We start from the raw sequence: 9,895 nt of genomic DNA on the forward strand, positions 1-9,895 counted from the left end.
CAGCCATGTATGAATATGCAAAAAGAGCTCAATTATGTAAATGACTAGATGTTAATGCCAGGGAGGAGCTTTGAGCTATCAGATTGCTGGTTTCAGGCTGTCATTGACTGCATTAACTATAACATATTTGCATGGTTCAGATGGTAAAGCAGCCAGAGTTAGCTTTACAAGCGCACGGGGTAACAAGGGCTGTTTGATTAATGATGAGTAACCGAGTGAGCGGCAGGTTGAAACACAAGTAAGTAGAGCTAAAATCATTCAGTCATTGACTGGGGGAGTGGGAGGAGGAGTTTACATCCAATCAGCTGAGTCTGTTTGAATTTATTCATTTTATAACACTTTTCTCTTTTATTTAAGGGCCAGGTTTTTAAGGAAGCAGAGCTACCAGGGGCTCCGTGGGGTCTCTGCAGCAGCACCAGTGGCTGTAGGCATTTTGCACTTCCAGAATGATGGCTGTTTTTGAAGGGTGAACACAGGCAGGATGAAAATGAGGTCTGGGAAGAGCTCACCCCAGATCTGAGCATGCTCACATATTGGGTGTGTGCACAGCACTGAAAAGTTGAAAAGTGGCATCCGTGTGCCAGGTTCCATCATGGCCCATTGTGTCAGTGCCCCTATTCCTTTGACCTCTATCACCAGGAAGATGCCCAAGCCTGAGAGCCGCAGGGGGTTGTGTGAATAGAGCAGGGGAACCTCCAGACCTCTCTCCCTTCAGCCTTGTTTACCCCCCCCCCCACCAGCTGCTGCCTGTATTGGGTGGGTGTGGCCAGCCCAGCAGCCCCCAGGAAGCTGACTGAACACCTCCTCCATCAACTCCTGCTGGCTTGTGCTATCCAGGCCCAGTCTGAATGTGTGTGCACCCCATGCTATTCTGGAACAGGTGGTGAGCACCCAGCTGTGTGGCCACCCACACTGCCCTGTCCATTGGGGCACAGTGCTTCTCTTTTGCTTCCACAACCAGCCTCTGCCCCACTGCAACCCTGTTGAAAATCTTGTGTGTGGCTGTTAACTGCTTATGTCTCAGGGTTTGTATGCATTCAGGAATTTGCTCCCACGCAGGCCTTTGAGAATCAGGATACTCTGCAAACAGGCACCTGATCTTAACCCGGCCATTTACAAATTCCTAAATTAGTACAGGTTTCCTAGATGAATAATGACTGAGCAGGGGGTGTGGCCTCAACCAGAAGAGGCGTGTCCTTAACCGAAAGAGGCAGGGCCTTAAATCCCCGGGCCCTTTAAATCACTGAGGAGCCCTGAGGGCTCCCAGCTGCCACCGCTACCTGGGTCTCTGGGCTCTGGCAGAGCTTAAAGGGCCTGGGGCTCCACTGTGGTACCAGCTGCTGGAGCCCCAAGCCCTTTAAATCACCTCTGGAGCCCCTTCACCGCTACTCCACAGCTCGGACAGCAGGGCTCCGTCGGGGATTTAAAGGGCCCCGGGACAGTAGCGGGCGATGGAGCTCTGGGGCCCATTAAATCCCATCCTGAGCCCCATCACCACTACCCCACAGCTTGGGCAGCAGGGCTCTGGCGGGGATTTAAAGGGTCCTGGGGCGGTAGCAGGCGATGGAGCTCTGGGGCCCTTTAAATCCCCGCCGGAGCCCCGCCGCTGCCACTACCCCAGTAATTTAGCAGCAGGGCTCAGGCGGAGATTTAAAGGGCTTGGGGCTCTGGCAGCCACTACCGCCCTGGCCCTTCAAATCCCCTCTGGAACCCCACTGCCACTATCCTAGGGCTTTGGCAGCAGTGCTCCGGCGGGGATTTAAAGGGCCAGGGCGGTAGTGGTGGCTGGAGCTCCAGGGCCCTTTAAATCCCCACCGGAGCCCTGCCGCCACTACCCCAGGGCTTTAAATTGTCATCTGGGAAAGCTGGTCCCAGCACGATGCACCGGCTCTTACCGGTACACCATACCGGGGCGTACCAGCTTACTTTCACCTCTGCGTATAAGTGAATATAAGCTCTAGATGCTTGGCACCTACATTAGAACAGCCATATAGGGTCAGACCAATGGTCCATCCAGCCCAGTATCTTGTCTTCTGACAGTGACCAATGACAGATGCTTCAGTGGCTATGAACAGAACAGAGCAATGATCAAGTTATCTATCTGTTGTCATCCAGTTCCAGCATCTGGCAGTCAGAGGCTTAGAAACACCCAGAGCATGGAGTTGCATCCATGACCATCTTGGCTAATAGCATTGTTTAACCTATCCTCTTTTTTGAACCCAGTTATAATTTTGGCCTTCGCAACATCCCATAGCAATGAGTTCCACAGGTTGATTGTGTGTTGTGTGGTGAAGTACTTCTTTATGTTTTAAACTTGCTGCCTATTCATTTCTTTGGGTGACCCTTGGTTCTTGTGTTATGTGAATGGGTAAATAACACTTCCCTATTCACTATCTCCACACCAGTCATGATTTTATAAACCTCTATCATAGCCACCCTCTGATAATGAGGCTCTAGGTCACATGCATTCACATTTGATCCAGTATGGATTGAATAGCCTTGTTGCTAGTCAATTTGGACTTGACAATTCCTCTTCTCCTATCTTTTTCTTTCCCCACTTCCTTTAAAAATGTAATCTCTGTCAATTAATATCTTTCCTCTTCTATCCAAGGGTCATTGTGGAATTACTAGTATCAATGTTACACAGATGAGAAAGTGTGAGGCACAGAGGTTTTGTGACCCACTCACGATCAGCCAGTAGCAGAGCCAAGATTAGAACCTAGCTCTTTTGACTCACAGTTGTTCCGTTAGCCATATGATATGCTTCTCTCCTGGATTTCCATTTGTGGGCTCTTGAGAACTCTAGGGAGACTCTTAATTACTAATGTGTAATGGCTGACTCTGAGACAGCACATGGGTAGAGAGCCACAAAATGTGTCCTGTGGCCACCCAACATGGCAGGGCTGGCCATGGCATAAGGACTGGAGTTTGACAGTGAGAGACCAGGTTCATAGGATGTGATGTGAGCCAGGTGCTCGCTTCTCTGCTATGTGGTGGTTTCCTCACCTATATATGTTAAACAGGGTTCCTAACTGTTGTATGATGAGAGGAACTGGAGACAGGGTCTTTTTAGTGAGATCAGGGGTTCGGGAAAGCAAACAGAGGAAAGGCTGCTAAGGGACAAACTAGCCTCTGCATGTAACACTGGCCTCTCAGCGTGTTTAACAAAGGTCTCTTTCCTACAGCTATGCCTGGCTGGTGCATCACATACTGTCGACGAGTATTCATAGCAGGGGATCCCGCTTTGTGGTCAAGTATCTACAGATTTCAGAGTAGCAGCCGTGTTAGTCTGTATTCGCAAAAAGAAAAGGAGTACTTGTGGCACCTTAGAGACTAACAAATTTATTAGAGCATAAGCTTTCGTGAGCTACAGCTCACTTCATCGGATGCAGTGAGCTGTAGCTCACGAAAGCTTATGCTCTAATAAATTTGTTAGTCTCTAAGGTGCCACAAGTACTCCTTTTCTTTTTAAGTATCTACAGAGTTCACCTGGCTTCACCAAATAATCCTTGCCCTCTAAGGGCCTCCCAGTCTCCTGCCTTTTCTTCGTTAGGCAGAGATGTTGTAGCAATATGGCGCAACTATCCCGTGATTCAAGTGAAAGCAATTCTATCACAGGTCCTGCCTTAGGCTGTTACACCTCCACAGCTGTTGTCCCATCAGATGGTATATTCACTTCTGAAATTGCTTTGTTAGACTAAGAATTCCCTATTCTGGGAATAGTGTTGGCTTATTTAGTGTGAGTGGGTGTGTGGGTCTGCAGCTGTGCTGAGTGGGTTCAATGATAAGAATATCCCTGGAGAGCATGAGTTAACGCAGGGGCTGGGATCTAGCTCTCTGCTTTGAATCAGGCAGCCCTCATTGACTGTTTAAAGGGAAAATTACATGCATGCCACAAGGGAAGATATGTCTTGTCAATAAGGGATAAGAGTTTTCACTGATAATTGTGTGATTTGTTTGTTGTCAGTTACATAGTGAAAATGATGAGTCAAAATGAGGGTGTTATTGACCGGGGGGATGGGCAGGGCAGGCATCCCCAGTGACTGGCCATATGGGCCCTTTACTGACCGACATTTTTGTTTCACCAACAGAAGAAAGAAATAACCTTGGAGAAGGTTCTTTCACCTTGGCCAGAGTCAAGGAAGCTATGCTCTCTTTTGCTCTCTTGCTGTGAAGTTTGAATCCCTTACAGCTTCAGTGCCATGGACATTACTGCAAAAGAGGAACTGGAGTGGTTCTTAAGAAAGAGAGAAAATCACACTGTTTCAACCCCAAATGCTTCAGGAACAGCTTCTTTTCTCACCAGACACCATTAATTTAATATTATCCTGCTGAGTTAATGTCAGACTTATTCTAGCCAGTGGATTGACTGAAATCTCTGTTCCTGCAGTCCCATCTTCCTAGTGCCATCTAGTGGCTGGTGAGAGAATTCCTCACAGTTTAATCCGTCAAAGGACTGCCCAAGCAAGTATTAGTGCATTCCCCCAGAGAGTGCAGTATTGTTCAGTCATCTTTATAGTGATGCATGTTTCCCCTTTTAGTTCTCTAGTTGTACATTTCAATATGCAATTGATACTGTGGGGCCAATTCTCCATCATGGAGCTGTGTTCGTCCAAATGCCACAGGTTGATGCTTGATTTGGATTTAGGCTCATGGAAAGGGGAATTTATGCTTCCATGTGTTGATACAAGCACACAAATGTGCAATTTGGAAGTCTAACCGAGGCCCCATTGTTTGCAAATGAGATCTCCTAATTTGGGCAAGGACATGTCCGGAACTATCTTATTCTAGCCCTTGTACATTCCTTTTGTGTTTGTGTGTGAGGCCCCTGTTACAGCTGAAGCCCCTCTGAGGGGAAAGAGGAATCTGTGTTAGAAGAGCCACAGGGGAGCCCCTCTGAAAATCACTTCATGTTCAGCCTGGCCCCTTATTGCAACAGGAGAGCTGACGGGGTAGGAGGGGTGGGATGATGTGAGCCGCACAAGTCAGGGGTGTGTCAGTCACTATATCACATTCCTAACCTCAGATTGGCTGTTTCAGCAAGATCAGGTAGCATTACAATGGCTCTAATAATTTCCAGTATAATCTGGCTGTGCTACAGACTGATTATTAAGCAAAGTGGACTCTAACGTCATCATTTTAGATTTTGTATGTAAATCTTTTTAAATATAAGCAAACCAATCAATACTGACATTTTAATGGAAAAATCATAGATATGGGGGAATATACAAAACCAGCAGAAATGGGCTGTAAAACTAAAGGGATGATAGAAGTAAGAAAGGGATAGACATTAGAACAGAAAATATCATGTTGTTTCTATATAAATCCATGGTATGCCCATATCTTGAATATTACATGCAGATGTGGTCCCCCCATCTCATAAAAGATATATTGAAATTGGAAAAGGTTCAGAAAAGGGCAACAAAAATGATTAGGGGTATGGAGCGGCTTCTGTATGAGGAGAGATTAATAAAACTGGGACTTTTCAGCTTGGAAAATAGATGGCTAAGGAAAAATATGATTGAGGTCTACAAAATCATGACTGCTGTAGAGAAAGTAGATAAGGAAGTGTTATTTACTCCTTCTCATAACACAAGAAGTAGGGGTCACCAAATGAAATTAATAGGCAGCAGGTTTAAAACCAATAAAAGGAAGTATTGTTTCCAGACAATGCACAGTCAACCTGTGGAACTCCTTGCCAGAGGATGTTGTGAAGGTCAAAACCATAACAGGATTCAAAAAAGAACTAGATAAATTAATGGCAGATAGGTCCATCAATGGCTATTAGCCAGGATGGGCAGCAATGGTATCCCTAGCCTCTATTTGCCAGAAGCTGGGAATGAATGACAGGGGATGGATCACTTGATGATTACCTGTTCTGTTCATTCCCTCTTGGGCACTGGGTACTGGCCACTGTCAGATGACAGGATACTGGGCTAGATGGACCCTTGGTCTGACCCAGTAGGGCCATTCTTAGGTGTTCTTAAGTTGCTTCATTTCTTGCACGTACAGACCTGAACTGGGAATATGATACAACATCTACAGGGGCCCTCCATGTGTAGAGAGGCCTACACAGAATGAGTATAGAACAGCTCGCTGGCACAAGTCACCGTGCACAGCATGGGGAGGTTTTTGTACTAGTCTGTATTGCTGTGAGAGGATAGCAGTTATACTGCTGACCATAATAATCTCCAGCATCTTCAGCTTCAACACTGCTGATTGTGAATGTGAAAGAAGTGCCAGGTTCACTGCCACTGAACCAGCTGACACACCATTAGGCTGAGAAGAAGCTTCCTAGATAATGGGTTTTGGAGATTTTCCATATTTCTGGTGGTACCAGACTATGTCATCAGTAATCCCCAAATGGGCCCTGCAACTGATAGTAATGCTTTCTCCTACGCAGACTGCTAGGGGCGCTGGAGACTGTCATCAGTATCTCAGTCATCACAATCTCTGCACTGGTGTCTAGCAACAGAAAGAAAATTCTGTGGATGCCACAACATTCTTAAAATGTACATTTCACATGATTAAACGTATTAGGAATTAAACATACTAGGAATTGTGTCCCATGCCAGATAAACCACCAAAGCTTTTTAAAATTTCATCTTTTTATTTGTTCTGACCCTGAACCCAGAAAAAAAAATCATTGAGAAAAGCCGTGTGTGTGAAATCATCTTGACTCTTCTGGGTGACTAGAAGCTCAGAGCCCAGCAGTGAAATGTAAAATGCAACCTGGTAGATTTATAATCCCTGCTCAGAGCAGTGAGGAAATGGCACTGGAGTGTGAAAATGCAAAGAAACCATTAGAAAAGGAGGACTTGTGGCATTTTAGAGACTAACAAATTTATTTGAGCATAAGCTTTCGTGAGCTACAGCTCACTTCATTGGATGCATTGTGTATGTAAATTGCCTCTGAGTATCAGGCCAGAATCTGGAAATGTTCCTTTTCTTAGATCATCCCCTCCTATGGGTGCCTGTTTTAAGAGAAGCTTAGCCATCGAAACCCAGAAAAATTATACCACCCTTCTGAGAAAGGACATGGAAGTCCTTTTAGATGTCGCTTAGCATGTTTCTAATCAGAGGGCTCCTTTCTACAAACAGCCAAGTCCATTCATTAATGTGTACATGTTATTAAAGACACTCTACACATCAAAACATTCAGCTCCGCCCTTCAGCCCCAGGAGAGTAGTCTCATAGAAGTGGAAGGTAGAAATTTCCAGTAGGAATTTTAGCCTTTTCTATGCCTTTGCATGGTCTCCCGTGCTCTGTCTAACCCAATTTGAATAGTGGTAGTGATGGATCTGATTTAGCTCCAGTAAACTCTGTAGAATATCTCCATTAATGGACTGAAATACACTGCTGTTATGGTTTCATATATAAGAAGCAAAAAAAAAATGCATTTAATTTAATAATCCCTTGCACTGTGTACTAGAATTTCAAAAATGCTTTAAAAAACATCAACTAATCAAGTCTGCTAACAAGGGAGGAAAATTTACATATTTTTTTTATAGATGGAAAACCAAGACATGTAGAAGTTGTGTCTTGGCCACAGTTAGTGAGTTAGAGAACAGGCTGGGCTTAGATCCCAGTTCTCCTGGCTCTCAGTTCTTGCAATAACCATTAGACCATGCTATCTCCCTGGGATCCCATTTTGGGGATCTTCTGGATTCCTGAACAGCCTATAATCAGATATGTGTGTTCTTACCTGACATGGTGGCACTGGCCATGGGGCAGGAATTACTTGGGAGATGTCTATATGAGATGAGATCAACAACACGTTCCCTGAGCTAAGTCTTTGCTTAATTTTTTTAAATAATATGATTGGGTCACTATTATGTGGAATGAATCACACACACAGCTGTGGAAAATGTGTTTTTCAGCTGCTTCTGCTGGCTTGCTCAGTGTGAAGATTGCCTGCAACTTCTTTAGTGGGGTTTACAAGAAAAGTCAGCTAAAAGAAATCTTCAATACATGGGGTATTGTTACAGCTAGATATTTTGTGAACTGGGTTCCTCTGTGTCTGATTGGTGAGAGACCTTCAGATGCTGGAAGGAAAGGATGCTCCAAAGAGAGTCACTGTTCATGAATACACAGGGCCAGACCCATTGATTTAGGTCAATGAAAGTCCACTGCACTCAGCAGAGCTCTGTTGATTTGCACCAGCTGGGGATCTGGACAGTAAACCACCTGGGAATGTTCAGATTAGAATGTCACTTCTGTGGAGTTTTTAAATCAGCTGCTCTGTCTCTACATCCTGGTTGCAATTTAAAGCTGACCTTCCCTGTCTTCCTCCTTTCATTTTTCTCTCCTTGCTTTCCCTGCAGCGGTCTCTGCAATGCCCACTTTATGGGCATACCAGAGCATTTGAAAGTGTATGGACTCTATTCTGGAATCAAATGTTGTTTCTGGCCCTTAGAAAAGAGCCCGTCTTACTTCCCTGCACCGATTTAATATTTTTTACCATCAATTGTATCAAACATGCTGCACTTTTATGTAGAACTCAAAAAAAGAACTTCCGATGAAGTGAGCTGTAGCTCACGAAAGCTTATGCTCTAATAAATTTGTTAGTCTCTAAGGTGCCACAAGTACTCCTTTTCTTTTTGAAAAAAAGAACTGAAGTTCTAGCTCTCGTCTCTGAACTGTTGAACTCTAGTCCGCTTGTATGATGCCGAGCACAACTAACTGAACTGAAGAGGCTGGATCAGATAGCGTCTTTTACTCTGAGCAAAGTGTGTTTGGATTAGTCTGTTGCAGTTTTCCAGTGTGGCTGCTTTACAAAGCCGAGATGTAGTTCTCCTTCCATTTCGTCAGCTCAGTAGGGAGGTGCTTGGATTGTAACTTGCTGGCAGTAGGAAGTTGGATGCAACCCATAAGAGCAAATGGATGTTAGTGGTTGGGGAGCAACTGCTGAGTAAAGAGTGCTGCACCCCTGGTGTGAGCATCAGAAAGGACTGGAAGTTCCTGAGAGTGAGGGAGGTGACCGAAGTCTGACTCACTCAGCTACCCCATGGCCGGGCAGCAGAGACAACAATGTAAGGATGCTGCAGAGGAAGCAGCGGAAATAGAATCATAGAATCATAGAATATCAGGGTTGGAAGGGACCCCAGAAGGTCATCTAGTCCAACCCCCTGCTCAAAGCAGGACCAAGTCCCAGTTAAATCATCCTAGCCAGGGCTTTGTCAAGCCTGACCTTAAAAACCTCTAAGGAAGGAGATTCTACCACCTCCCTAGGTAACGCATTCCAGTGTTTCACCACCCTCTTAGTGAAAAAGTTTTTCCTAATATCCAATCTAAACCTCCCCCATTGCAACTTGAGACCATTACTCCTCGTTCTGTCATCTGCTACCATTGAGAACAGTCTAGAGCCATCCTCTTTGAAACCTCCTTTCAGGTAGTTGAAAGCAGCTATCAAATCCCCCCTCATTCTTCTCTTCTGCAGACTAAACAATCCCAGCTCCCTCAGCCTCTCCTCGTAAGTCATGTGCTCTAGACCCCTAATCATTTTTGTTGCCCTTCGCTGTACTCTTTCCAATTTATCCACATCCTTCTTGTAGTGTGGGGCCCAAAACTGGACACAGTACTCCAGATGAGGCCTCACCAGTGTCGAATAGAGGGGAACGATCACGTCCCTCGATCTGCTCGCTATGCCCCTACTTATACATCCCAAAATGCCATTGGCCTTCTTGGCAACAAGGGCACACTGCTGACTCATATCCAGCTTCTCGTCCACTGTCACCCCTAGGTTCTTTTCCGCAGAACTGCTGCCGAGCCATTCGGTCCCTAGTCTGTAGCGGTGCATTGGATTCTTCCATCCTAAGTGCAGGACCCTGCACTTATCCTTATTGAACCTCATTAGATTTCTTTTGGCCCAATCTTCCAATTTGTCTAGGTCCTT

Source organism: Dermochelys coriacea, chromosome 4, assembly GCF_009764565.3.
Source record: "Dermochelys coriacea isolate rDerCor1 chromosome 4, rDerCor1.pri.v4, whole genome shotgun sequence".
NCBI classification, from domain to species: domain Eukaryota; kingdom Metazoa; phylum Chordata; order Testudines; family Dermochelyidae; genus Dermochelys; species Dermochelys coriacea.